A 25,967-nucleotide genomic window follows, 5' to 3' on the forward strand; every position below is an offset into this window, starting at 1 on the left:
ATCTTGCGTGGTTTCTTTGTTTAACACTCCTGAACCATGTGCATGTGGATGCCTTCTTCGTCTTTTGTTTCAGCCGCCGAGGGCCTGTTTTCCACTGAGGCCCTGCGTCAAACTCCCTATGAGACACAATCGAACGTTAGTAGTAACCTCCGATTACGGCCGAATGTGGATTCTGCTCGGACGACGGGGCACCGGTACATCCTTTGTAGCTTTGGCTTGTTAGCCAAACGCTACAGCAGTTTGCCATTTCCCATGAAATCATCCTTGATTTCCTTAAGAAAGGTGCCCCAAATTGGTGGAAAATCACATCTCAACCATACGCTGTCCAAAGCATTGACCCGCCTTCACGCGGCAAAACAGAACGTGTTGTTGGCCCGCACTGCTGGGTCAAACTGCGCTTCCCAAAAACAGATTGGGTCAAAACCGACAGAAGAAAACTCTAAGCCTGCTCTAAGCCCTACCCACGGGGAGGGCTCGACAGTCTCGCACAACGCGAGAGCCTCCGTTTCGCCTGTGTAATTTGGGGGCCGATGAAAACTGGGTCCGACCCGGTGAAGAAGCCCACGACCAGCCCGGCTAGCTCAGTCGGTAGAGCATGATACTCTTAATCTCAGGGTCGTGGGTTCGAGCCCCACGTTGGGCGGCTCTGTTGACTCTCTTTCTTCCCAAAAGGGTGGCGGGCTCCAGCGTGCCCATTCGCCGCGCAGGCTGAGTGGATTTTGCGAGCTCCGGAAACATCTTTCAAAACAGATGTCGCTGTTAGTGCGAGCAATTTTAATCCCTATCACTAACCCTAACCCTTGCTTTTACACCGGTGATCCGGCGGCAGCAAGCAACAGCGGCTGTCTCTGTGGCGCAATCGGTTAGCGCGTTCGGCTGTTAACCGAAAGGTTGGTGGTTCGAGCCCACCCAGGGACGTGTGAAATGCCGGAGTTTTGCACGCGCGTCAGGTGTCCACTAACGCCTATGCCATTCTTAGGGTTGCGAGGCACAGCTTTCTCAGGGCGTTTATCTTGTGCACCTTCAATAAGCTGGCTTGTTTTAAAAGAACTCAGCGGCGGGCATTTGGTGAACATTTTCACCAGCTCGAGTAGTTTGCTGTGGCATGTGGATGCCTTCTTTACTGATGATCTGTCTCTGGGGCTCATCTAGTTGACATAGTATCCGCTGACATTCGGCTGAAGGTGCTGATCCACCATCTGCTCTTGGTACGGACTGGAACCGGGGGACTGTAGTGACCATCAGATCGGAATGCAGAATGGATCTGGTGGCTACGGTGACCTCAGAATAAGAAGAAACAGACTAATATTAATGTAGATGCAAAAGTTCCATGTTGCCACAAAGTCAATACCCAATACCCCACCGGGATGACTTGAAATACAGTCAGCATCGGCAATTTTTGCCAGTCTCTCTGGAGGCTTGTTGAGAAAGATAGTCTTGCTTCGTTTTGTTTCCTTTTATTGGCGTGGCTGGTTGTTGGTCCTCGTCAAAGAGGTGTCCACCGATCATAGCGTGCCGGAGCCAGAAGACTTGTTGTTTTGTCAATATGTTCTCAAGACTTTGCGGCAGGTATCAATAAACTACAGCACAATCACAGCTCGCCGCTACCCATCGTAAACAGGTTGGGCCTGTCTGTTCCGGTGGGCTCTCAGTGGTGCTAAAGCATCAAATGAAGAGGATGGGATTCGAACCCACACAAACCAAGGCGTGCCGAGCACAACGGACTAGCCTTGCATCGCCTTAACCACTCGACCACCTTTCGTTTTGCGCGGTCCTTTTGTTTAACACTCCCGATTCAGACCACCAGCTCATTAGTAGAGCTCTCAGTGAACTGAACTGAGTGTGTCAGATAGGGAAGACACACAAAAATTGCAGAGTGGGGTCCCCAGGACCGCTGCTAAATGTACCGAACGACGAGGATGGGATTCGAACCTACGCGTGCAGAGCACAATGGATTAGCAGTCCATCGCCTTAACCACTCGGCCACCTCGTCGTATTACGTGCCGTCTTTTATTTAGCACTCCCGATTCAGATCATCAGCTCATTAGTAGAGAACTCAAAGAACTGAACTGAGTGTGTTAGATAAGGAGGACACACAAAAAGTTCAGCATGGGGTCCCCAGGACCTAGATTAAGGTCCAGTGCTAAAGGAACCGAACGACAAGGATGGGATTAGCAGTCCATCGCCTTAACCACTCGGCCTCCCCGCCCCCTTGCTGACTGAGAGAGGCCATGCTGCGGACCTTTTCAGCTGCTGCTGCTGTGCTTTCAGCAGGCTGTTTTGAGCACAGAGGGAATAGTGAATGAGCCGTCTTTTACACACCTCTAATCTGTTCCGTAGAAACACGATGCAGCAACCCGTGCCAGGAGAATGTTTGTGCGGCAGTTTAAAGCTTGCTACCACCTTGTCGGTTCACATCCACGTAGGTGCCTGCAAAGGTCACGACCGTCGCCGGCATTCTTTCGTAGAGGCAATATTGTAGCCTATGAGGTTTATCCGAGGCGCGATCATTGCTGGTTGAAAACTTTACCCAATACCCCGCCCGGATGACTTGAAATACAGTCAGCTTTGGCAATTTTTGCTAGCCTCTCTGGAGGCTTAGAGTATTGTTGAGAAAAAATAGCCTGGCTTTGTTTCTCGTCAAAAAGGTGTCTGCTTATGATTGAGCGCCAGAGCCAGAAGGCTTGTTGTTTTGTGAATATGTCCTCAAGACGGGTATCATTAAACTGCAGCGCAATTACAGCTCACCGTTACCCATCGTAAACAGGTTGGGCCTGTCTGGTCCGGTGGGCTCTCAGTGGCGCTAAAGCTTCCAGTGCATGTCGAGCACAATGTATTAGCCTTCCACCGCCTTACCCGCTGGACCACCTCGTCATCTTGCGTGGTTTCTTTGTTTAACACTCCTGAACCATGTGCATGTGGATGCCTTCTTCGTCTTTTGTTTCAGCCGCCGAGGGCCTGTTTTCCACTGAGGCCCTGCGTCAAACTCCCTATGAGACACAATCGAACGTTAGTAGTAACCTCCGATTACGGCCGAATGTGGATTCTGCTCGGACGACGGGGCACCGGTACATCCTTTGTAGCTTTGGCTTGTTAGCCAAACGCTACAGCAGTTTGCCATTTCCCATGAAATCATCCTTGATTTCCTTAAGAAAGGTGCCCCAAATTGGTGGAAAATCACATCTCAACCATACGCTGTCCAAAGCATTGACCCGCCTTCACGCGGCAAAACAGAACGTGTTGTTGGCCCGCACTGCTGGGTCAAACTGCGCTTCCCAAAAACAGATTGGGTCAAAACCGACAGAAGAAAACTCTAAGCCTGCTCTAAGCCCTACCCACGGGGAGGGCTCGACAGTCTCGCACAACGCGAGAGCCTCCGTTTCGCCTGTGTAATTTGGGGGCCGATGAAAACTGGGTCCGACCCGGTGAAGAAGCCCACGATCAGCCCGGCTAGCTCAGTCGGTAGAGCATGAGACTCTTAATCTCAGGGTCGTGGGTTCGAGCCCCACGTTGGGCGGCTCTGTTGACTCTCTTTCTTCCCAAAAGGGTGGCGGGCTCCAGCGTGCCCATTCGCCGCGCAGGCTGAGTGGATTTTGCGAGCTCCGGAAACATCTTTCAAAACAGATGTCGCTGTTAGTGCGAGCAATTTTAATCCCTATCACTAACCCTAACCCTTGCTTTTACACCGGTGATCCGGCGGCAGCAAGCAACAGCGGCTGTCTCTGTGGCGCAATCGGTTAGCGCGTTCGGCTGTTAACCGAAAGGTTGGTGGTTCGAGCCCACCCAGGGACGTGTGAAATGCCGGAGTTTTGCACGCGCGTCAGGTGTCCACTAACGCCTATGCCATTCTTAGGGTTGCGAGGCACAGCTTTCTCAGGGCGTTTATCTTGTGCACCTTCAATAAGCTGGCTTGTTTTAAAAGAACTCAGCGGCGGGCATTTGGTGAACATTTTCACCAGCTCGAGTAGTTTGCTGTGGCATGTGGATGCCTTCTTAACTGATGATCTGTCTCTGGGGCTCATCTAGTTGACATAGTATCCGCTGACATTCGGCTGAAGGTGCTGATCCACCATCTGCTCTTGGTACGGACTGGAACCGGGGGACTGTAGTGACCATCAGATCGGAATGCAGAATGGATCTGGTGGCTACGGTGACCTCAGAATAAGAAGAAACAGACTAATATAAATGTAGATGCAAAAGTTCCATGTTGCCACAAAGTCAATACCCAATACCCCACCGGGATGACTTGAAATACAGTCAGCATCGGCAATTTTTGCCAGTCTCTCTGGAGGCTTGTTGAGAAAGATAGTCTTGCTTCGTTTTGTTTCCTTTTATTGGCGTGGCTGGTTGTTGGTCCTCGTCAAAGAGGTGTCCACCGATCATAGCGTGCCGGAGCCAGAAGACTTGTTGTTTTGTCAATATGTTCTCAAGACTTTGCGGCAGGTATCAATAAACTACAGCACAATCACAGCTCGCCGCTACCCATCGTAAACAGGTTGGGCCTGTCTGTTCCGGTGGGCTCTCAGTGGTGCTAAAGCATCAAATGAAGAGGATGGGATTCGAACCCACACAAACCAAGGCGTGCCGAGCACAACGGACTAGCCTTGCATCGCCTTAACCACTCGACCACCTTTCGTTTTGCGCGGTCCTTTTGTTTAACACTCCCGATTCAGACCACCAGCTCATTAGTAGAGCGCTCAGTGAACTGAACTGAGTGTGTCAGATAGGGAAGACACACAAAAATTGCAGAGTGGGGTCCCCAAGAGGATCACTGCTAAATGTACCGAACGACGAGGATGGGACTCGAACCCACGCGTGCAGAGCACAATGGATTAGCAGTCCATCGCCTTAACCACTCGGCCACCTCGTCGTATTACGTGCCGTCTTTTATTTAGCACTCCCGATTCAGATCATCAGCTCATTAGTAGAGAACTCAAAGAACTGAACTGAGTGTGTTAGATAAGGAGGACACACAAAAAGTTCAGCATGGGGTCCCCAGGACCTAGATTAAGGTCCAGTGCTAAAGGAACCGAACGACAAGGATGGGATTAGCAGTCCATCGCCTTAACCACTCGGCCTCCCCGCCCCCTTGCTGACTGAGAGAGGCCATGCTGCGGACCTTTTCAGCTGCTGCTGCTGTGCTTTCAGCAGGCTGTTTTGAGCACAGAGGGAATAGTGAATGAGCCGTCTTTTACACACCTCTAATCTGTTCCGTAGAAACACGGTGCAGCAACCCGTGCCAGGAGACTGTTTGTGCGGCAGTTTAAAGCTTACTACCACCTTGTCGGTTCACATCCACGTAGGTGCCTGCAAAGGTCACAACCGTCGCCGGCATTCTTTCGCAGAGGCAATATTGTAGCCTATGAGGTTTATCCGAGGCGCGATCATTGCTGGTTGAAAACTTTACCCAATACCCCGCCAGGATGACTTGAAATACAGTCAGCTTTGGCAATTTTTGCTAGCCTCTCTGGAGGCTTAGAGTATTGTTGAGAAAAAACAGCCTGGTTTCGTTTCTCGTCGAAAAGTTGTCTGCTGATGATTGAGCGCCAGAGCCAGAAGGCTTGTTGTTTTGTAAATATGTCCTCAAGACGGGTATCATTAAACTGCAGCGCAATTACAGCTCACCGTTACCCATCGTAAACAGGTTGGGCCTGTCTGGTCCGGTGGGCTCTCAGTGGCGCTAAAGCTTCCAGTGCATGTCGAGCACAATGTATTAGCCTTCCACCGCCTTACCCGCTGGACCACCTCGTCATCTTGCGTGGTTTCTTTGTTTAACACTCCTGAACCATGTGCATGTGGATGCCTTCTTCGTCTTTTGTTTCAGCCGCCGAGGGCCTGTTTTCCACTGAGGCCCTGCGTCAAACTCCCTATGAGACACAATCGAACGTTAGTAGTAACCTCCGATTACGGCCGAATGTGGATTCTGCTCGGACGACGGGGCACCGGTACATCCTTTGTAGCTTTGGCTTGTTAGCCAAACGCTACAGCAGTTTGCCATTTCCCATGAAATCATCCTTGATTTCCTTAAGAAAGGTGCCCCAAATTGGTGGAAAATCACATCTCAACCATACGCTGTCCAAAGCATTGACCCGCCTTCACGCGGCAAAACAGAACGTGTTGTTGGCCCGCACTGCTGGGTCAAACTGCGCTTCCCAAAAACAGATTGGGTCAAAACCGACAGAAGAAAACTCTAAGCCTGCTCTAAGCCCTACCCACGGGGAGGGCTCGACAGTCTCGCACAACGCGAGAGCCTCCGTTTCGCCTGTGTAATTTGGGGGCCGATGAAAACTGGGTCCGACCCGGTGAAGAAGCCCACGATCAGCCCGGCTAGCTCAGTCGGTAGAGCATGAGACTCTTAATCTCAGGGTCGTGGGTTCGAGCCCCACGTTGGGCGGTTCTGTTGACTCTCTTTCTTCCCAAAAGGGTGGCGGGCTCCAGCGTGCCCATTCGCCGCGCAGGCTGAGTGGATTTTGCGAGCTCCGGAAACATCTTTCAAAACAGATGTCGCTGTTAGTGCGAGCAATTTTAATCCCTATCACTAACCCTAACCCTTGCTTTTACACCGGTGATCCGGCGGCAGCAAGCAACAGCAAGCAACAGCGGCTGTCTCTGTGGCGCAATCGGTTAGCGCGTTCGGCTGTTAACCGAAAGGTTGGTGGTTCGAGCCCACCCAGGGACGTGTGAAATGCCGGAGTTTTGCACGCGCGTCAGGTGTCCACTAACGCCTATGCCATTCTTAGGGTTGCGAGGCACAGCTTTCTCAGGGCGTTTATCTTGTGCACCTTCAATAAGCTGGCTTGTTTTAAAAGAACTCAGCGGCGGGCATTTGGTGAACATTTTCACCAGCTCGAGTAGTTTGCTGTGGCATGTGGATGCCTTCTTTACTGATGATCTGTCTCTGGGGCTCATCTAGTTGACATAGTATCCGCTGACATTCGGCTGAAGGTGCTGATCCACCATCTGCTCTTGGTACGGACTGGAACCGGGGGACTGTAGTGACCATCAGATCGGAATGCAGAATGGATCTGGTGGCTACGGTGACCTCAGAATAAGAAGAAACAGACTAATATTAATGTAGATGCAAAAGTTCCATGTTGCCACAAAGTCAATACCCAATACCCCACCGGGATGACTTGAAATACAGTCAGCATCGGCAATTTTTGCCAGTCTCTCTGGAGGCTTGTTGAGAAAGATAGTCTTGCTTCGTTTTGTTTCCTTTTATTGGCGTGGCTGGTTGTTGGTCCTCGTCAAAGAGGTGTCCACCGATCATAGCGTGCCGGAGCCAGAAGACTTGTTGTTTTGTCAATATGTTCTCAAGACTTTGCGGCAGGTATCAATAAACTACAGCACAATCACAGCTCGCCGCTACCCATCGTAAACAGGTTGGGCCTGTCTGTTCCGGTGGGCTCTCAGTGGTGCTAAAGCATCAAATGAAGAGGATGGGATTCGAACCCACACAAACCAAGGCGTGCCGAGCACAACGGACTAGCCTTGCATCGCCTTAACCACTCGACCACCTTTCGTTTTGCGCGGTCCTTTTGTTTAACACTCCCGATTCAGACCACCAGCTCATTAGTAGAGCGCTCAGTGAACTGAACTGAGTGTGTCAGATAGGGAAGACACACAAAAATTGCAGAGTGGGGTCCCCAAGAGGATCACTGCTAAATGTACCGAACGACGAGGATGGGACTCGAACCCACGCGTGCAGAGCACAATGGATTAGCAGTCCATCGCCTTAACCACTCGGCCACCTCGTCGTATTACGTGCCGTCTTTTATTTAGCACTCCCGATTCAGATCATCAGCTCATTAGTAGAGAACTCAAAGAACTGAACTGAGTGTGTTAGATAAGGAGGACACACAAAAAGTTCAGCATGGGGTCCCCAGGACCTAGATTAAGGTCCAGTGCTAAAGGAACCGAACGACAAGGATGGGATTAGCAGTCCATCGCCTTAACCACTCGGCCTCCCCGCCCCCTTGCTGACTGAGAGAGGCCATGCTGCGGACCTTTTCAGCTGCTGCTGCTGTGCTTTCAGCAGGCTGTTTTGAGCACAGAGGGAATAGTGAATGAGCCGTCTTTTACACACCTCTAATCTGTTCCGTAGAAACACGGTGCAGCAACCCGTGCCAGGAGACTGTTTGTGCGGCAGTTTAAAGCTTACTACCACCTTGTCGGTTCACATCCACGTAGGTGCCTGCAAAGGTCACAACCGTCGCCGGCATTCTTTCGCAGAGGCAATATTGTAGCCTATGAGGTTTATCCGAGGCGCGATCATTGCTGGTTGAAAACTTTACCCAATACCCCGCCAGGATGACTTGAAATACAGTCAGCTTTGGCAATTTTTGCTAGCCTCTCTGGAGGCTTAGAGTATTGTTGAGAAAAAATAGCCTGGTTTCGTTTCTCGTCGAAAAGTTGTCTGCTGATGATTGAGCGCCAGAGCCAGAAGGCTTGTTGTTTTGTAAATATGTCCTCAAGACGGGTATCATTAAACTGCAGCGCAATTACAGCTCACCGTTACCCATCGTAAACAGGTTGGGCCTGTCTGGTCCGGTGGGCTCTCAGTGGCGCTAAAGCTTCCAGTGCATGTCGAGCACAATGTATTAGCCTTCCACCGCCTTACCCGCTGGACCACCTCGTCATCTTGCGTGGTTTCTTTGTTTAACACTCCTGAACCATGTGCATGTGGATGCCTTCTTCGTCTTTTGTTTCAGCCGCCGAGGGCCTGTTTTCCACTGAGGCCCTGCGTCAAACTCCCTATGAGACACAATCGAACGTTAGTAGTAACCTCCGATTACGGCCGAATGTGGATTCTGCTCGGACGACGGGGCACCGGTACATCCTTTGTAGCTTTGGCTTGTTAGCCAAACGCTACAGCAGTTTGCCATTTCCCATGAAATCATCCTTGATTTCCTTAAGAAAGGTGCCCCAAATTGGTGGAAAATCACATCTCAACCATACGCTGTCCAAAGCATTGACCCGCCTTCACGCGGCAAAACAGAACGTGTTGTTGGCCCGCACTGCTGGGTCAAACTGCGCTTCCCAAAAACAGATTGGGTCAAAACCGACAGAAGAAAACTCTAAGCCTGCTCTAAGCCCTACCCACGGGGAGGGCTCGACAGTCTCGCACAACGCGAGAGCCTCCGTTTCGCCTGTGTAATTTGGGGGCCGATGAAAACTGGGTCCGACCCGGTGAAGAAGCCCACGATCAGCCCGGCTAGCTCAGTCGGTAGAGCATGAGACTCTTAATCTCAGGGTCGTGGGTTCGAGCCCCACGTTGGGCGGCTCTGTTGACTCTCTTTCTTCCCAAAAGGGTGGCGGGCTCCAGCGTGCCCATTCGCCGCGCAGGCTGAGTGGATTTTGCGAGCTCCGGAAACATCTTTCAAAACAGATGTCGCTGTTAGTGCGAGCAATTTTAATCCCTATCACTAACCCTAACCCTTGCTTTTACACCGGTGATCCGGCGGCAGCAAGCAACAGCGGCTGTCTCTGTGGCGCAATCGGTTAGCGCGTTCGGCTGTTAACCGAAAGGTTGGTGGTTCGAGCCCACCCAGGGACGTGTGAAATGCCGGAGTTTTGCACGCGCGTCAGGTGTCCACTAACGCCTATGCCATTCTTAGGGTTGCGAGGCACAGCTTTCTCAGGGCGTTTATCTTGTGCACCTTCAATAAGCTGGCTTGTTTTAAAAGAACTCAGCGGCGGGCATTTGGTGAACATTTTCACCAGCTCGAGTAGTTTGCTGTGGCATGTGGATGCCTTCTTAACTGATGATCTGTCTCTGGGGCTCATCTAGTTGACATAGTATCCGCTGACATTCGGCTGAAGGTGCTGATCCACCATCTGCTCTTGGTACGGACTGGAACCGGGGGACTGTAGTGACCATCAGATCGGAATGCAGAATGGATCTGGTGGCTACGGTGACCTCAGAATAAGAAGAAACAGACTAATATTAATGTAGATGCAAAAGTTCCATGTTGCCACAAAGTCAATACCCAATACCCCACCGGGATGACTTGAAATACAGTCAGCATCGGCAATTTTTGCCAGTCTCTCTGGAGGCTTGTTGAGAAAGATAGTCTTGCTTCGTTTTGTTTCCTTTTATTGGCGTGGCTGGTTGTTGGTCCTCGTCAAAGAGGTGTCCACCGATCATAGCGTGCCGGAGCCAGAAGACTTGTTGTTTTGTCAATATGTTCTCAAGACTTTGCGGCAGGTATCAATAAACTACAGCACAATCACAGCTCGCCGCTACCCATCGTAAACAGGTTGGGCCTGTCTGTTCCGGTGGGCTCTCAGTGGTGCTAAAGCATCAAATGAAGAGGATGGGATTCGAACCCACACAAACCAAGGCGTGCCGAGCACAACGGACTAGCCTTGCATCGCCTTAACCACTCGACCACCTTTCGTTTTGCGCGGTCCTTTTGTTTAACACTCCCGATTCAGACCACCAGCTCATTAGTAGAGCGCTCAGTGAACTGAACTGAGTGTGTCAGATAGGGAAGACACACAAAAATTGCAGAGTGGGGTCCCCAAGAGGATCACTGCTAAATGTACCGAACGACGAGGATGGGACTCGAACCCACGCGTGCAGAGCACAATGGATTAGCAGTCCATCGCCTTAACCACTCGGCCACCTCGTCGTATTACGTGCCGTCTTTTATTTAGCACTCCCGATTCAGATCATCAGCTCATTAGTAGAGAACTCAAAGAACTGAACTGAGTGTGTTAGATAAGGAGGACACACAAAAAGTTCAGCATGGGGTCCCCAGGACCTAGATTAAGGTCCAGTGCTAAAGGAACCGAACGACAAGGATGGGATTAGCAGTCCATCGCCTTAACCACTCGGCCTCCCCGCCCCCTTGCTGACTGAGAGAGGCCATGCTGCGGACCTTTTCAGCTGCTGCTGCTGTGCTTTCAGCAGGCTGTTTTGAGCACAGAGGGAATAGTGAATGAGCCGTCTTTTACACACCTCTAATCTGTTCCGTAGAAACACGATGCAGCAACCCGTGCCAGGAGAATGTTTGTGCGGCAGTTTAAAGCTTGCTACCACCTTGTCGGTTCACATCCACGTAGGTGCCTGCAAAGGTCACGACCGTCGCCGGCATTCTTTCGTAGAGGCAATATTGTAGCCTATGAGGTTTATCCGAGGCGCGATCATTGCTGGTTGAAAACTTTACCCAATACCCCGCCCGGATGACTTGAAATACAGTCAGCTTTGGCAATTTTTGCTAGCCTCTCTGGAGGCTTAGAGTATTGTTGAGAAAAAATAGCCTGGCTTTGTTTCTCGTCAAAAAGGTGTCTGCTTATGATTGAGCGCCAGAGCCAGAAGGCTTGTTGTTTTGTGAATATGTCCTCAAGACGGGTATCATTAAACTGCAGCGCAATTACAGCTCACCGTTACCCATCGTAAACAGGTTGGGCCTGTCTGGTCCGGTGGGCTCTCAGTGGCGCTAAAGCTTCCAGTGCATGTCGAGCACAATGTATTAGCCTTCCACCGCCTTACCCGCTGGACCACCTCGTCATCTTGCGTGGTTTCTTTGTTTAACACTCCTGAACCATGTGCATGTGGATGCCTTCTTCGTCTTTTGTTTCAGCCGCCGAGGGCCTGTTTTCCACTGAGGCCCTGCGTCAAACTCCCTATGAGACACAATCGAACGTTAGTAGTAACCTCCGATTACGGCCGAATGTGGATTCTGCTCGGACGACGGGGCACCGGTACATCCTTTGTAGCTTTGGCTTGTTAGCCAAACGCTACAGCAGTTTGCCATTTCCCATGAAATCATCCTTGATTTCCTTAAGAAAGGTGCCCCAAATTGGTGGAAAATCACATCTCAACCATACGCTGTCCAAAGCATTGACCCGCCTTCACGCGGCAAAACAGAACGTGTTGTTGGCCCGCACTGCTGGGTCAAACTGCGCTTCCCAAAAACAGATTGGGTCAAAACCGACAGAAGAAAACTCTAAGCCTGCTCTAAGCCCTACCCACGGGGAGGGCTCGACAGTCTCGCACAACGCGAGAGCCTCCGTTTCGCCTGTGTAATTTGGGGGCCGATGAAAACTGGGTCCGACCCGGTGAAGAAGCCCACGATCAGCCCGGCTAGCTCAGTCGGTAGAGCATGAGACTCTTAATCTCAGGGTCGTGGGTTCGAGCCCCACGTTGGGCGGCTCTGTTGACTCTCTTTCTTCCCAAAAGGGTGGCGGGCTCCAGCGTGCCCATTCGCCGCGCAGGCTGAGTGGATTTTGCGAGCTCCGGAAACATCTTTCAAAACAGATGTCGCTGTTAGTGCGAGCAATTTTAATCCCTATCACTAACCCTAACCCTTGCTTTTACACCGGTGATCCGGCGGCAGCAAGCAACAGCGGCTGTCTCTGTGGCGCAATCGGTTAGCGCGTTCGGCTGTTAACCGAAAGGTTGGTGGTTCGAGCCCACCCAGGGACGTGTGAAATGCCGGAGTTTTGCACGCGCGTCAGGTGTCCACTAACGCCTATGCCATTCTTAGGGTTGCGAGGCACAGCTTTCTCAGGGCGTTTATCTTGTGCACCTTCAATAAGCTGGCTTGTTTTAAAAGAACTCAGCGGCGGGCATTTGGTGAACATTTTCACCAGCTCGAGTAGTTTGCTGTGGCATGTGGATGCCTTCTTAACTGATGATCTGTCTCTGGGGCTCATCTAGTTGACATAGTATCCGCTGACATTCGGCTGAAGGTGCTGATCCACCATCTGCTCTTGGTACGGACTGGAACCGGGGGACTGTAGTGACCATCAGATCGGAATGCAGAATGGATCTGGTGGCTACGGTGACCTCAGAATAAGAAGAAACAGACTAATATTAATGTAGATGCAAAAGTTCCATGTTGCCACAAAGTCAATACCCAATACCCCACCGGGATGACTTGAAATACAGTCAGCATCGGCAATTTTTGCCAGTCTCTCTGGAGGCTTGTTGAGAAAGATAGTCTTGCTTCGTTTTGTTTCCTTTTATTGGCGTGGCTGGTTGTTGGTCCTCGTCAAAGAGGTGTCCACCGATCATAGCGTGCCGGAGCCAGAAGACTTGTTGTTTTGTCAATATGTTCTCAAGACTTTGCGGCAGGTATCAATAAACTACAGCACAATCACAGCTCGCCGCTACCCATCGTAAACAGGTTGGGCCTGTCTGTTCCGGTGGGCTCTCAGTGGTGCTAAAGCATCAAATGAAGAGGATGGGATTCGAACCCACACAAACCAAGGCGTGCCGAGCACAACGGACTAGCCTTGCATCGCCTTAACCACTCGACCACCTTTCGTTTTGCGCGGTCCTTTTGTTTAACACTCCCGATTCAGACCACCAGCTCATTAGTAGAGCGCTCAGTGAACTGAACTGAGTGTGTCAGATAGGGAAGACACACAAAAATTGCAGAGTGGGGTCCCCAAGAGGATCACTGCTAAATGTACCGAACGACGAGGATGGGACTCGAACCCACGCGTGCAGAGCACAATGGATTAGCAGTCCATCGCCTTAACCACTCGGCCACCTCGTCGTATTACGTGCCGTCTTTTATTTAGCACTCCCGATTCAGATCATCAGCTCATTAGTAGAGAACTCAAAGAACTGAACTGAGTGTGTTAGATAAGGAGGACACACAAAAAGTTCAGCATGGGGTCCCCAGGACCTAGATTAAGGTCCAGTGCTAAAGGAACCGAACGACAAGGATGGGATTAGCAGTCCATCGCCTTAACCACTCGGCCTCCCCGCCCCCTTGCTGACTGAGAGAGGCCATGCTGCGGACCTTTTCAGCTGCTGCTGCTGTGCTTTCAGCAGGCTGTTTTGAGCACAGAGGGAATAGTGAATGAGCCGTCTTTTACACACCTCTAATCTGTTCCGTAGAAACACGGTGCAGCAACCCGTGCCAGGAGACTGTTTGTGCGGCAGTTTAAAGCTTACTACCACCTTGTCGGTTCACATCCACGTAGGTGCCTGCAAAGGTCACAACCGTCGCCGGCATTCTTTCGCAGAGGCAATATTGTAGCCTATGAGGTTTATCCGAGGCGCGATCATTGCTGGTTGAAAACTTTACCCAATACCCCGCCAGGATGACTTGAAATACAGTCAGCTTTGGCAATTTTTGCTAGCCTCTCTGGAGGCTTAGAGTATTGTTGAAAAAAAATAGCCTGGTTTCGTTTCTCGTCGAAAAGTTGTCTGCTGATGATTGAGCGCCAGAGCCAGAAGGCTTGTTGTTTTGTAAATATGTCCTCAAGACGGGTATCATTAAACTGCAGCGCAATTACAGCTCACCGTTACCCATCGTAAACAGGTTGGGCCTGTCTGGTCCGGTGGGCTCTCAGTGGCGCTAAAGCTTCCAGTGCATGTCGAGCACAATGTATTAGCCTTCCACCGCCTTACCCGCTGGACCACCTCGTCATCTTGCGTGGTTTCTTTGTTTAACACTCCTGAACCATGTGCATGTGGATGCCTTCTTCGTCTTTTGTTTCAGCCGCCGAGGGCCTGTTTTCCACTGAGGCCCTGCGTCAAACTCCCTATGAGACACAATCGAACGTTAGTAGTAACCTCCGATTACGGCCGAATGTGGATTCTGCTCGGACGACGGGGCACCGGTACATCCTTTGTAGCTTTGGCTTGTTAGCCAAACGCTACAGCAGTTTGCCATTTCCCATGAAATCATCCTTGATTTCCTTAAGAAAGGTGCCCCAAATTGGTGGAAAATCACATCTCAACCATACGCTGTCCAAAGCATTGACCCGCCTTCACGCGGCAAAACAGAACGTGTTGTTGGCCCGCACTGCTGGGTCAAACTGCGCTTCCCAAAAACAGATTGGGTCAAAACCGACAGAAGAAAACTCTAAGCCTGCTCTAAGCCCTACCCACGGGGAGGGCTCGACAGTCTCGCACAACGCGAGAGCCTCCGTTTCGCCTGTGTAATTTGGGGGCCGATGAAAACTGGGTCCGACCCGGTGAAGAAGCCCACGACCAGCCCGGCTAGCTCAGTCGGTAGAGCATGATACTCTTAATCTCAGGGTCGTGGGTTCGAGCCCCACGTTGGGCGGCTCTGTTGACTCTCTTTCTTCCCAAAAGGGTGGCGGGCTCCAGCGTGCCCATTCGCCGCGCAGGCTGAGTGGATTTTGCGAGCTCCGGAAACATCTTTCAAAACAGATGTCGCTGTTAGTGCGAGCAATTTTAATCCCTATCACTAACCCTAACCCTTGCTTTTACACCGGTGATCCGGCGGCAGCAAGCAACAGCGGCTGTCTCTGTGGCGCAATCGGTTAGCGCGTTCGGCTGTTAACCGAAAGGTTGGTGGTTCGAGCCCACCCAGGGACGTGTGAAATGCCGGAGTTTTGCACGCGCGTCAGGTGTCCACTAACGCCTATGCCATTCTTAGGGTTGCGAGGCACAGCTTTCTCAGGGCGTTTATCTTGTGCACCTTCAATAAGCTGGCTTGTTTTAAAAGAACTCAGCGGCGGGCATTTGGTGAACATTTTCACCAGCTCGAGTAGTTTGCTGTGGCATGTGGATGCCTTCTTTACTGATGATCTGTCTCTGGGGCTCATCTAGTTGACATAGTATCCGCTGACATTCGGCTGAAGGTGCTGATCCACCATCTGCTCTTGGTACGGACTGGAACCGGGGGACTGTAGTGACCATCAGATCGGAATGCAGAATGGATCTGGTGGCTACGGTGACCTCAGAATAAGAAGAAACAGACTAATATTAATGTAGATGCAAAAGTTCCATGTTGCCACAAAGTCAATACCCAATACCCCACCGGGATGACTTGAAATACAGTCAGCATCGGCAATTTTTGCCAGTCTCTCTGGAGGCTTGTTGAGAAAGATAGTCTTGCTTCGTTTTGTTTCCTTTTATTGGCGTGGCTGGTTGTTGGTCCTCGTCAAAGAGGTGTCCACCGATCATAGCGTGCCGGAGCCAGAAGACTTGTTGTTTTGTCAATATGTTCTCAAGACTTTGCGGCAGGTATCAATAAACTACAGCACAATCACAGCTCGCCGCTACCCATCGTAAACAGGTTGGGCCTGTCTGTTCCGGTGGGCTCTCAGTGGTGCTAAAGCATCAAATGAAGAGGATGGGATTCGAACCCACACAAACCAAGGCGTGCCGAGCACAACGGACTAGCCTTGCATCGCCTTAACCACTCGACCACCTTTCGTTTTGCGCGGTCCTTTTGTTTAACACTCCCGATTCAGACCACCAGCTCATTAGTAGAGCTCTCAGTGAACTGAACTGAGTGTGTCAGATAGGGAAGACACACAAAAATTGCAGAGTGGGGTCCCCAGGACCGCTGCTAAATGTACCGAACGACGAGGATGGGATTCGAACCTACGCGTGCAGAGCACAATGGATTAGCAGTCCATCGCCTTAACCACTCGGCCACCTCGTCGTATTACGTGCCGTCTTTTATTTAGCACTCCCGATTCAGATCATCAGCTCATTAGTAGAGAACTCAAAGAACTGAACTGAGTGTGTTAGATAAGGAGGACACACAAAAAGTTCAGCATGGGGTCCCCAGGACCTAGATTAAGGTCCAGTGCTAAAGGAACCGAACGACAAGGATGGGATTAGCAGTCCATCGCCTTAACCACTCGGCCTCCCCGCCCCCTTGCTGACTGAGAGAGGCCATGCTGCGGACCTTTTCAGCTGCTGCTGCTGTGCTTTCAGCAGGCTGTTTTGAGCACAGAGGGAATAGTGAATGAGCCGTCTTTTACACACCTCTAATCTGTTCCGTAGAAACACGATGCAGCAACCCGTGCCAGGAGAATGTTTGTGCGGCAGTTTAAAGCTTGCTACCACCTTGTCGGTTCACATCCACGTAGGTGCCTGCAAAGGTCACGACCGTCGCCGGCATTCTTTCGTAGAGGCAATATTGTAGCCTATGAGGTTTATCCGAGGCGCGATCATTGCTGGTTGAAAACTTTACCCAATACCCCGCCCGGATGACTTGAAATACAGTCAGCTTTGGCAATTTTTGCTAGCCTCTCTGGAGGCTTAGAGTATTGTTGAGAAAAAATAGCCTGGCTTTGTTTCTCGTCAAAAAGGTGTCTGCTTATGATTGAGCGCCAGAGCCAGAAGGCTTGTTGTTTTGTGAATATGTCCTCAAGACGGGTATCATTAAACTGCAGCGCAATTACAGCTCACCGTTACCCATCGTAAACAGGTTGGGCCTGTCTGGTCCGGTGGGCTCTCAGTGGCGCTAAAGCTTCCAGTGCATGTCGAGCACAATGTATTAGCCTTCCACCGCCTTACCCGCTGGACCACCTCGTCATCTTGCGTGGTTTCTTTGTTTAACACTCCTGAACCATGTGCATGTGGATGCCTTCTTCGTCTTTTGTTTCAGCCGCCGAGGGCCTGTTTTCCACTGAGGCCCTGCGTCAAACTCCCTATGAGACACAATCGAACGTTAGTAGTAACCTCCGATTACGGCCGAATGTGGATTCTGCTCGGACGACGGGGCACCGGTACATCCTTTGTAGCTTTGGCTTGTTAGCCAAACGCTACAGCAGTTTGCCATTTCCCATGAAATCATCCTTGATTTCCTTAAGAAAGGTGCCCCAAATTGGTGGAAAATCACATCTCAACCATACGCTGTCCAAAGCATTGACCCGCCTTCACGCGGCAAAACAGAACGTGTTGTTGGCCCGCACTGCTGGGTCAAACTGCGCTTCCCAAAAACAGATTGGGTCAAAACCGACAGAAGAAAACTCTAAGCCTGCTCTAAGCCCTACCCACGGGGAGGGCTCGACAGTCTCGCACAACGCGAGAGCCTCCGTTTCGCCTGTGTAATTTGGGGGCCGATGAAAACTGGGTCCGACCCGGTGAAGAAGCCCACGATCAGCCCGGCTAGCTCAGTCGGTAGAGCATGAGACTCTTAATCTCAGGGTCGTGGGTTCGAGCCCCACGTTGGGCGGCTCTGTTGACTCTCTTTCTTCCCAAAAGGGTGGCGGGCTCCAGCGTGCCCATTCGCCGCGCAGGCTGAGTGGATTTTGCGAGCTCCGGAAACATCTTTCAAAACAGATGTCGCTGTTAGTGCGAGCAATTTTAATCCCTATCACTAACCCTAACCCTTGCTTTTACACCGGTGATCCGGCGGCAGCAAGCAACAGCGGCTGTCTCTGTGGCGCAATCGGTTAGCGCGTTCGGCTGTTAACCGAAAGGTTGGTGGTTCGAGCCCACCCAGGGACGTGTGAAATGCCGGAGTTTTGCACGCGCGTCAGGTGTCCACTAACGCCTATGCCATTCTTAGGGTTGCGAGGCACAGCTTTCTCAGGGCGTTTATCTTGTGCACCTTCAATAAGCTGGCTTGTTTTAAAAGAACTCAGCGGCGGGCATTTGGTGAACATTTTCACCAGCTCGAGTAGTTTGCTGTGGCATGTGGATGCCTTCTTAACTGATGATCTGTCTCTGGGGCTCATCTAGTTGACATAGTATCCGCTGACATTCGGCTGAAGGTGCTGATCCACCATCTGCTCTTGGTACGGACTGGAACCGGGGGACTGTAGTGACCATCAGATCGGAATGCAGAATGGATCTGGTGGCTACGGTGACCTCAGAATAAGAAGAAACAGACTAATATAAATGTAGATGCAAAAGTTCCATGTTGCCACAAAGTCAATACCCAATACCCCACCGGGATGACTTGAAATACAGTCAGCATCGGCAATTTTTGCCAGTCTCTCTGGAGGCTTGTTGAGAAAGATAGTCTTGCTTCGTTTTGTTTCCTTTTATTGGCGTGGCTGGTTGTTGGTCCTCGTCAAAGAGGTGTCCACCGATCATAGCGTGCCGGAGCCAGAAGACTTGTTGTTTTGTCAATATGTTCTCAAGACTTTGCGGCAGGTATCAATAAACTACAGCACAATCACAGCTCGCCGCTACCCATCGTAAACAGGTTGGGCCTGTCTGTTCCGGTGGGCTCTCAGTGGTGCTAAAGCATCAAATGAAGAGGATGGGATTCGAACCCACACAAACCAAGGCGTGCCGAGCACAACGGACTAGCCTTGCATCGCCTTAACCACTCGACCACCTTTCGTTTTGCGCGGTCCTTTTGTTTAACACTCCCGATTCAGACCACCAGCTCATTAGTAGAGCGCTCAGTGAACTGAACTGAGTGTGTCAGATAGGGAAGACACACAAAAATTGCAGAGTGGGGTCCCCAAGAGGATCACTGCTAAATGTACCGAACGACGAGGATGGGACTCGAACCCACGCGTGCAGAGCACAATGGATTAGCAGTCCATCGCCTTAACCACTCGGCCACCTCGTCGTATTACGTGCCGTCTTTTATTTAGCACTCCCGATTCAGATCATCAGCTCATTAGTAGAGAACTCAAAGAACTGAACTGAGTGTGTTAGATAAGGAGGACACACAAAAAGTTCAGCATGGGGTCCCCAGGACCTAGATTAAGGTCCAGTGCTAAAGGAACCGAACGACAAGGATGGGATTAGCAGTCCATCGCCTTAACCACTCGGCCTCCCCGCCCCCTTGCTGACTGAGAGAGGCCATGCTGCGGACCTTTTCAGCTGCTGCTGCTGTGCTTTCAGCAGGCTGTTTTGAGCACAGAGGGAATAGTGAATGAGCCGTCTTTTACACACCTCTAATCTGTTCCGTAGAAACACGGTGCAGCAACCCGTGCCAGGAGACTGTTTGTGCGGCAGTTTAAAGCTTACTACCACCTTGTCGGTTCACATCCACGTAGGTGCCTGCAAAGGTCACAACCGTCGCCGGCATTCTTTCGCAGAGGCAATATTGTAGCCTATGAGGTTTATCCGAGGCGCGATCATTGCTGGTTGAAAACTTTACCCAATACCCCGCCAGGATGACTTGAAATACAGTCAGCTTTGGCAATTTTTGCTAGCCTCTCTGGAGGCTTAGAGTATTGTTGAGAAAAAACAGCCTGGTTTCGTTTCTCGTCGAAAAGTTGTCTGCTGATGATTGAGCGCCAGAGCCAGAAGGCTTGTTGTTTTGTAAATATGTCCTCAAGACGGGTATCATTAAACTGCAGCGCAATTACAGCTCACCGTTACCCATCGTAAACAGGTTGGGCCTGTCTGGTCCGGTGGGCTCTCAGTGGCGCTAAAGCTTCCAGTGCATGTCGAGCACAATGTATTAGCCTTCCACCGCCTTACCCGCTGGACCACCTCGTCATCTTGCGTGGTTTCTTTGTTTAACACTCCTGAACCATGTGCATGTGGATGCCTTCTTCGTCTTTTGTTTCAGCCGCCGAGGGCCTGTTTTCCACTGAGGCCCTGCGTCAAACTCCCTATGAGACACAATCGAACGTTAGTAGTAACCTCCGATTACGGCCGAATGTGGATTCTGCTCGGACGACGGGGCACCGGTACATCCTTTGTAGCTTTGGCTTGTTAGCCAAACGCTACAGCAGTTTGCCATTTCCCATGAAATCATCCTTGATTTCCTTAAGAAAGGTGCCCCAAATTGGTGGAAAATCACATCTCAACCATACGCTGTCCAAAGCATTGACCCGCCTTCACGCGGCAAAACAGAACGTGTTGTTGGCCCGCACTGCTGGGTCAAACTGCGCTTCCCAAAAACAGATTGGGTCAAAACCGACAGAAGAAAACTCTAAGCCTGCTCTAAGCCCTACCCACGGGGAGGGCTCGACAGTCTCGCACAACGCGAGAGCCTCCGTTTCGCCTGTGTAATTTGGGGGCCGATGAAAACTGGGTCCGACCCGGTGAAGAAGCCCACGATCAGCCCGGCTAGCTCAGTCGGTAGAGCATGAGACTCTTAATCTCAGGGTCGTGGGTTCGAGCCCCACGTTGGGCGGTTCTGTTGACTCTCTTTCTTCCCAAAAGGGTGGCGGGCTCCAGCGTGCCCATTCGCCGCGCAGGCTGAGTGGATTTTGCGAGCTCCGGAAACATCTTTCAAAACAGATGTCGCTGTTAGTGCAAGCAATTTTAATCCCTATCACTAACCCTAACCCTTGCTTTTACACCGGTGATCCGGCGGCAGCAAGCAACAGCAAGCAACAGCGGCTGTCTCTGTGGCGCAATCGGTTAGCGCGTTCGGCTGTTAACCGAAAGGTTGGTGGTTCGAGCCCACCCAGGGACGTGTGAAATGCCGGAGTTTTGCACGCGCGTCAGGTGTCCACTAACGCCTATGCCATTCTTAGGGTTGCGAGGCACAGCTTTCTCAGGGCGTTTATCTTGTGCACCTTCAATAAGCTGGCTTGTTTTAAAAGAACTCAGCGGCGGGCATTTGGTGAACATTTTCACCAGCTCGAGTAGTTTGCTGTGGCATGTGGATGCCTTCTTTACTGATGATCTGTCTCTGGGGCTCATCTAGTTGACATAGTATCCGCTGACATTCGGCTGAAGGTGCTGATCCACCATCTGCTCTTGGTACGGACTGGAACCGGGGGACTGTAGTGACCATCAGATCGGAATGCAGAATGGATCTGGTGGCTACGGTGACCTCAGAATAAGAAGAAACAGACTAATATTAATGTAGATGCAAAAGTTCCATGTTGCCACAAAGTCAATACCCAATACCCCACCGGGATGACTTGAAATACAGTCAGCATCGGCAATTTTTGCCAGTCTCTCTGGAGGCTTGTTGAGAAAGATAGTCTTGCTTCGTTTTGTTTCCTTTTATTGGCGTGGCTGGTTGTTGGTCCTCGTCAAAGAGGTGTCCACCGATCATAGCGTGCCGGAGCCAGAAGACTTGTTGTTTTGTCAATATGTTCTCAAGACTTTGCGGCAGGTATCAATAAACTACAGCACAATCACAGCTCGCCGCTACCCATCGTAAACAGGTTGGGCCTGTCTGTTCCGGTGGGCTCTCAGTGGTGCTAAAGCATCAAATGAAGAGGATGGGATTCGAACCCACACAAACCAAGGCGTGCCGAGCACAACGGACTAGCCTTGCATCGCCTTAACCACTCGACCACCTTTCGTTTTGCGCGGTCCTTTTGTTTAACACTCCCGATTCAGACCACCAGCTCATTAGTAGAGCGCTCAGTGAACTGAACTGAGTGTGTCAGATAGGGAAGACACACAAAAATTGCAGAGTGGGGTCCCCAAGAGGATCACTGCTAAATGTACCGAACGACGAGGATGGGACTCGAACCCACGCGTGCAGAGCACAATGGATTAGCAGTCCATCGCCTTAACCACTCGGCCACCTCGTCGTATTACGTGCCGTCTTTTATTTAGCACTCCCGATTCAGATCATCAGCTCATTAGTAGAGAACTCAAAGAACTGAACTGAGTGTGTTAGATAAGGAGGACACACAAAAAGTTCAGCATGGGGTCCCCAGGACCTAGATTAAGGTCCAGTGCTAAAGGAACCGAACGACAAGGATGGGATTAGCAGTCCATCGCCTTAACCACTCGGCCTCCCCGCCCCCTTGCTGACTGAGAGAGGCCATGCTGCGGACCTTTTCAGCTGCTGCTGCTGTGCTTTCAGCAGGCTGTTTTGAGCACAGAGGGAATAGTGAATGAGCCGTCTTTTACACACCTCTAATCTGTTCCGTAGAAACACGGTGCAGCAACCCGTGCCAGGAGACTGTTTGTGCGGCAGTTTAAAGCTTACTACCACCTTGTCGGTTCACATCCACGTAGGTGCCTGCAAAGGTCACAACCGTCGCCGGCATTCTTTCGCAGAGGCAATATTGTAGCCTATGAGGTTTATCCGAGGCGCGATCATTGCTGGTTGAAAACTTTACCCAATACCCCGCCAGGATGACTTGAAATACAGTCAGCTTTGGCAATTTTTGCTAGCCTCTCTGGAGGCTTAGAGTATTGTTGAGAAAAAATAGCCTGGTTTCGTTTCTCGTCGAAAAGTTGTCTGCTGATGATTGAGCGCCAGAGCCAGAAGGCTTGTTGTTTTGTAAATATGTCCTCAAGACGGGTATCATTAAACTGCAGCGCAATTACAGCTCACCGTTACCCATCGTAAACAGGTTGGGCCTGTCTGGTCCGGTGGGCTCTCAGTGGCGCTAAAGCTTCCAGTGCATGTCGAGCACAATGTATTAGCCTTCCACCGCCTTACCCGCTGGACCACCTCGTCATCTTGCGTGGTTTCTTTGTTTAACACTCCTGAACCATGTGCATGTGGATGCCTTCTTCGTCTTTTGTTTCAGCCGCCGAGGGCCTGTTTTCCACTGAGGCCCTGCGTCAAACTCCCTATGAGACACAATCGAACGTTAGTAGTAACCTCCGATTACGGCCGAATGTGGATTCTGCTCGGACGACGGGGCACCGGTACATCCTTTGTAGCTTTGGCTTGTTAGCCAAACGCTACAGCAGTTTGCCATTTCCCATGAAATCATCCTTGATTTCCTTAAGAAAGGTGCCCCAAATTGGTGGAAAATCACATCTCAACCATACGCTGTCCAAAGCATTGACCCGCCTTCACGCGGCAAAACAGAACGTGTTGTTGGCCCGCACTGCTGGGTCAAACTGCGCTTCCCAAAAACAGATTGGGTCAAAACCGACAGAAGAAAACTCTAAGCCTGCTCTAAGCCCTACCCACGGGGAGGGCTCGACAGTCTCGCACAACGCGAGAGCCTCCGTTTCGCCTGTGTAATTTGGGGGCCGATGAAAACTGGGTCCGACCCGGTGAAGAAGCCCACGATCAGCCCGGCTAGCTCAGTCGGTAGAGCATGAGACTCTTAATCTCAGGGTCGTGGGTTCGAGCCCCACGTTGGGCGGCTCTGTTGACTCTCTTTCTTCCCAAAAGGGTGGCGGGCTCCAGCGTGCCCATTCGCCGCGCAGGCTGAGTGGATTTTGCGAGCTCCGGAAACATCTTTCAAAACAGATGTCGCTGTTAGTGCGAGCAATTTTAATCCCTATCACTAACCCTAACCCTTGCTTTTACACCGGTGATCCGGCGGCAGCAAGCAACAGCGGCTGTCTCTGTGGCGCAATCGGTTAGCGCGTTCGGCTGTTAACCGAAAGGTTGGTGGTTCGAGCCCACCCAGGGACGTGTGAAATGCCGGAGTTTTGCACGCGCGTCAGGTGTCCACTAACGCCTATGCCATTCTTAGGGTTGCGAGGCACAGCTTTCTCAGGGCGTTTATCTTGTGCACCTTCAATAAGCTGGCTTGTTTTAAAAGAACTCAGCGGCGGGCATTTGGTGAACATTTTCACCAGCTCGAGTAGTTTGCTGTGGCATGTGGATGCCTTCTTAACTGATGATCTGTCTCTGGGGCTCATCTAGTTGACATAGTATCCGCTGACATTCGGCTGAAGGTGCTGATCCACCATCTGCTCTTGGTACGGACTGGAACCGGGGGAATGTAATGACCATCAGATCGGAATGCAGAATGGATCTGGTGGCTACGGTGACCTCAGAATAAGAAGAAACAGACTAATATTAATGTAGATGCAAAAGTTCCATGTTGCCACAAAGTCAATACCCAATACCCCACCGGGATGACTTGAAATACAGTCAGCATCGGCAATTTTTGCCAGTCTCTCTGGAGGCTTGTTGAGAAAGATAGTCTTGCTTCGTTTTGTTTCCTTTTATTGGCGTGGCTGGTTGTTGGTCCTCGTCAAAGAGGTGTCCACCGATCATAGCGTGCCGGAGCCAGAAGACTTGTTGTTTTGTCAATATGTTCTCAAGACTTTGCGGCAGGTATCAATAAACTACAGCACAATCACAGCTCGCCGCTACCCATCGTAAACAGGTTGGGCCTGTCTGTTCCGGTGGGCTCTCAGTGGTGCTAAAGCATCAAATGAAGAGGATGGGATTCGAACCCACACAAACCAAGGCGTGCCGAGCACAACGGACTAGCCTTGCATCGCCTTAACCACTCGACCACCTTTCGTTTTGCGCGGTCCTTTTGTTTAACACTCCCGATTCAGACCACCAGCTCATTAGTAGAGCTCTCAGTGAACTGAACTGAGTGTGTCAGATAGGGAAGACACACAAAAATTGCAGAGTGGGGTCCCCAGGACCGCTGCTAAATGTACCGAACGACGAGGATGGGATTCGAACCTACGCGTGCAGAGCACAATGGATTAGCAGTCCATCGCCTTAACCACTCGGCCACCTCGTCGTATTACGTGCCGTCTTTTATTTAGCACTCCCGATTCAGATCATCAGCTCATTAGTAGAGAACTCAAAGAACTGAACTGAGTGTGTTAGATAAGGAGGACACACAAAAAGTTCAGCATGGGGTCCCCAGGACCTAGATTAAGGTCCAGTGCTAAAGGAACCGAACGACAAGGATGGGATTAGCAGTCCATCGGCTTAACCACTCGGCCTCCCCGCCCCCTTGCTGACTGAGAGAGGCCATGCTGCGGACCTTTTCAGCTGCTGCTGCTGTGCTTTCAGCAGGCTGTTTTGAGCACAGAGGGAATAGTGAATGAGCCGTCTTTTACACACCTCTAATCTGTTCCGTAGAAACACGATGCAGCAACCCGTGCCAGGAGACTGTTTGTGCGGCAGTTTAAAGCTTACTACCACCTTGTCGGTTCACATCCACGTAGGTGCCTGCAAAGGTCACAACCGTCGCCGGCATTCTTTCGCAGAGGCAATATTGTAGCCTATGAGGTTTATCCGAGGCGCGATCATTGCTGGTTGAAAACTTTACCCAATACCCCGCCAGGATGACTTGAAATACAGTCAGCTTTGGCAATTTTTGCTAGCCTCTCTGGAGGCTTAGAGTATTGTTGAGAAAAAATAGCCTGGTTTCGTTTCTCGTCGAAAAGTTGTCTGCTGATGATTGAGCGCCAGAGCCAGAAGGCTTGTTGTTTTGTAAATATGTCCTCAAGACGGGTATCATTAAACTGCAGCGCAATTACAGCTCACCGTTACCCATCGTAAACAGGTTGGGCCTGTCTGGTCCGGTGGGCTCTCAGTGGCGCTAAAGCTTCCAGTGCATGTCGAGCACAATGTATTAGCCTTCCACCGCCTTACCCGCTGGACCACCTCGTCATCTTGCGTGGTTTCTTTGTTTAACACTCCTGAACCATGTGCATGTGGATGCCTTCTTCGTCT

General features: G+C 50.9%; 25 non-coding genes across 25 annotated transcripts; all 25 read left to right on the forward strand.

Annotated features, from left to right (window-relative positions):
• The first annotated feature begins 844 nt into the window (after window positions 1–844).
• Window positions 845–918, forward strand: trnan-guu (transfer RNA asparagine (anticodon GUU)). Its single transcript has one exon. It is a non-coding gene; the product is annotated as a tRNA-Asn (tRNA).
• A 1,538-nt stretch (window positions 919–2,456) lies between these two features.
• On the forward strand, window positions 2,457–2,597 carry LOC141311106 (U4 spliceosomal RNA). The gene has a single exon (XR_012348570.1). It is a non-coding gene; the product is annotated as a U4 spliceosomal RNA (small nuclear RNA).
• Window positions 2,598–3,444: 847 nt separating this feature from the next.
• On the forward strand, window positions 3,445–3,517 carry trnak-cuu (transfer RNA lysine (anticodon CUU)). Its single transcript has one exon. It is a non-coding gene; the product is annotated as a tRNA-Lys (tRNA).
• Window positions 3,518–3,718: 201 nt separating this feature from the next.
• Window positions 3,719–3,792, forward strand: trnan-guu (transfer RNA asparagine (anticodon GUU)). Its single transcript has one exon. It is a non-coding gene; the product is annotated as a tRNA-Asn (tRNA).
• A 1,541-nt stretch (window positions 3,793–5,333) lies between these two features.
• On the forward strand, window positions 5,334–5,474 carry LOC141311033 (U4 spliceosomal RNA). The gene has a single exon (XR_012348499.1). It is a non-coding gene; the product is annotated as a U4 spliceosomal RNA (small nuclear RNA).
• An 847-nt stretch (window positions 5,475–6,321) lies between these two features.
• trnak-cuu (transfer RNA lysine (anticodon CUU)) lies at window positions 6,322–6,394 on the forward strand. The gene has a single exon. It is a non-coding gene; the product is annotated as a tRNA-Lys (tRNA).
• A 211-nt stretch (window positions 6,395–6,605) lies between these two features.
• Window positions 6,606–6,679, forward strand: trnan-guu (transfer RNA asparagine (anticodon GUU)). The gene has a single exon. It is a non-coding gene; the product is annotated as a tRNA-Asn (tRNA).
• A 1,541-nt stretch (window positions 6,680–8,220) lies between these two features.
• On the forward strand, window positions 8,221–8,361 carry LOC141311035 (U4 spliceosomal RNA). Its single transcript, XR_012348500.1, has one exon. It is a non-coding gene; the product is annotated as a U4 spliceosomal RNA (small nuclear RNA).
• Window positions 8,362–9,208: 847 nt separating this feature from the next.
• Window positions 9,209–9,281, forward strand: trnak-cuu (transfer RNA lysine (anticodon CUU)). Its single transcript has one exon. It is a non-coding gene; the product is annotated as a tRNA-Lys (tRNA).
• A 201-nt stretch (window positions 9,282–9,482) lies between these two features.
• trnan-guu (transfer RNA asparagine (anticodon GUU)) lies at window positions 9,483–9,556 on the forward strand. Its single transcript has one exon. It is a non-coding gene; the product is annotated as a tRNA-Asn (tRNA).
• A 1,541-nt stretch (window positions 9,557–11,097) lies between these two features.
• Window positions 11,098–11,238, forward strand: LOC141311108 (U4 spliceosomal RNA). Its single transcript, XR_012348573.1, has one exon. It is a non-coding gene; the product is annotated as a U4 spliceosomal RNA (small nuclear RNA).
• Window positions 11,239–12,085: 847 nt separating this feature from the next.
• On the forward strand, window positions 12,086–12,158 carry trnak-cuu (transfer RNA lysine (anticodon CUU)). The gene has a single exon. It is a non-coding gene; the product is annotated as a tRNA-Lys (tRNA).
• A 201-nt stretch (window positions 12,159–12,359) lies between these two features.
• Window positions 12,360–12,433, forward strand: trnan-guu (transfer RNA asparagine (anticodon GUU)). The gene has a single exon. It is a non-coding gene; the product is annotated as a tRNA-Asn (tRNA).
• Window positions 12,434–13,974: 1,541 nt separating this feature from the next.
• On the forward strand, window positions 13,975–14,115 carry LOC141311036 (U4 spliceosomal RNA). Its single transcript, XR_012348501.1, has one exon. It is a non-coding gene; the product is annotated as a U4 spliceosomal RNA (small nuclear RNA).
• A 1,121-nt stretch (window positions 14,116–15,236) lies between these two features.
• trnan-guu (transfer RNA asparagine (anticodon GUU)) lies at window positions 15,237–15,310 on the forward strand. The gene has a single exon. It is a non-coding gene; the product is annotated as a tRNA-Asn (tRNA).
• Window positions 15,311–16,848: 1,538 nt separating this feature from the next.
• LOC141311109 (U4 spliceosomal RNA) lies at window positions 16,849–16,989 on the forward strand. The gene has a single exon (XR_012348574.1). It is a non-coding gene; the product is annotated as a U4 spliceosomal RNA (small nuclear RNA).
• An 847-nt stretch (window positions 16,990–17,836) lies between these two features.
• Window positions 17,837–17,909, forward strand: trnak-cuu (transfer RNA lysine (anticodon CUU)). The gene has a single exon. It is a non-coding gene; the product is annotated as a tRNA-Lys (tRNA).
• Window positions 17,910–18,110: 201 nt separating this feature from the next.
• trnan-guu (transfer RNA asparagine (anticodon GUU)) lies at window positions 18,111–18,184 on the forward strand. Its single transcript has one exon. It is a non-coding gene; the product is annotated as a tRNA-Asn (tRNA).
• Window positions 18,185–19,725: 1,541 nt separating this feature from the next.
• Window positions 19,726–19,866, forward strand: LOC141311037 (U4 spliceosomal RNA). The gene has a single exon (XR_012348502.1). It is a non-coding gene; the product is annotated as a U4 spliceosomal RNA (small nuclear RNA).
• An 847-nt stretch (window positions 19,867–20,713) lies between these two features.
• Window positions 20,714–20,786, forward strand: trnak-cuu (transfer RNA lysine (anticodon CUU)). Its single transcript has one exon. It is a non-coding gene; the product is annotated as a tRNA-Lys (tRNA).
• A 211-nt stretch (window positions 20,787–20,997) lies between these two features.
• trnan-guu (transfer RNA asparagine (anticodon GUU)) lies at window positions 20,998–21,071 on the forward strand. The gene has a single exon. It is a non-coding gene; the product is annotated as a tRNA-Asn (tRNA).
• Window positions 21,072–22,612: 1,541 nt separating this feature from the next.
• LOC141311038 (U4 spliceosomal RNA) lies at window positions 22,613–22,753 on the forward strand. Its single transcript, XR_012348503.1, has one exon. It is a non-coding gene; the product is annotated as a U4 spliceosomal RNA (small nuclear RNA).
• An 847-nt stretch (window positions 22,754–23,600) lies between these two features.
• trnak-cuu (transfer RNA lysine (anticodon CUU)) lies at window positions 23,601–23,673 on the forward strand. The gene has a single exon. It is a non-coding gene; the product is annotated as a tRNA-Lys (tRNA).
• A 201-nt stretch (window positions 23,674–23,874) lies between these two features.
• trnan-guu (transfer RNA asparagine (anticodon GUU)) lies at window positions 23,875–23,948 on the forward strand. The gene has a single exon. It is a non-coding gene; the product is annotated as a tRNA-Asn (tRNA).
• Window positions 23,949–25,486: 1,538 nt separating this feature from the next.
• LOC141311039 (U4 spliceosomal RNA) lies at window positions 25,487–25,627 on the forward strand. The gene has a single exon (XR_012348504.1). It is a non-coding gene; the product is annotated as a U4 spliceosomal RNA (small nuclear RNA).
• Window positions 25,628–25,967: the final 340 nt, after the last annotated feature.

This window comes from Garra rufa, unplaced genomic scaffold, assembly GCF_049309525.1.
Source record: "Garra rufa unplaced genomic scaffold, GarRuf1.0 hap1_unplaced_003, whole genome shotgun sequence".
Classification (NCBI taxonomy): domain Eukaryota; kingdom Metazoa; phylum Chordata; class Actinopteri; order Cypriniformes; family Cyprinidae; genus Garra; species Garra rufa.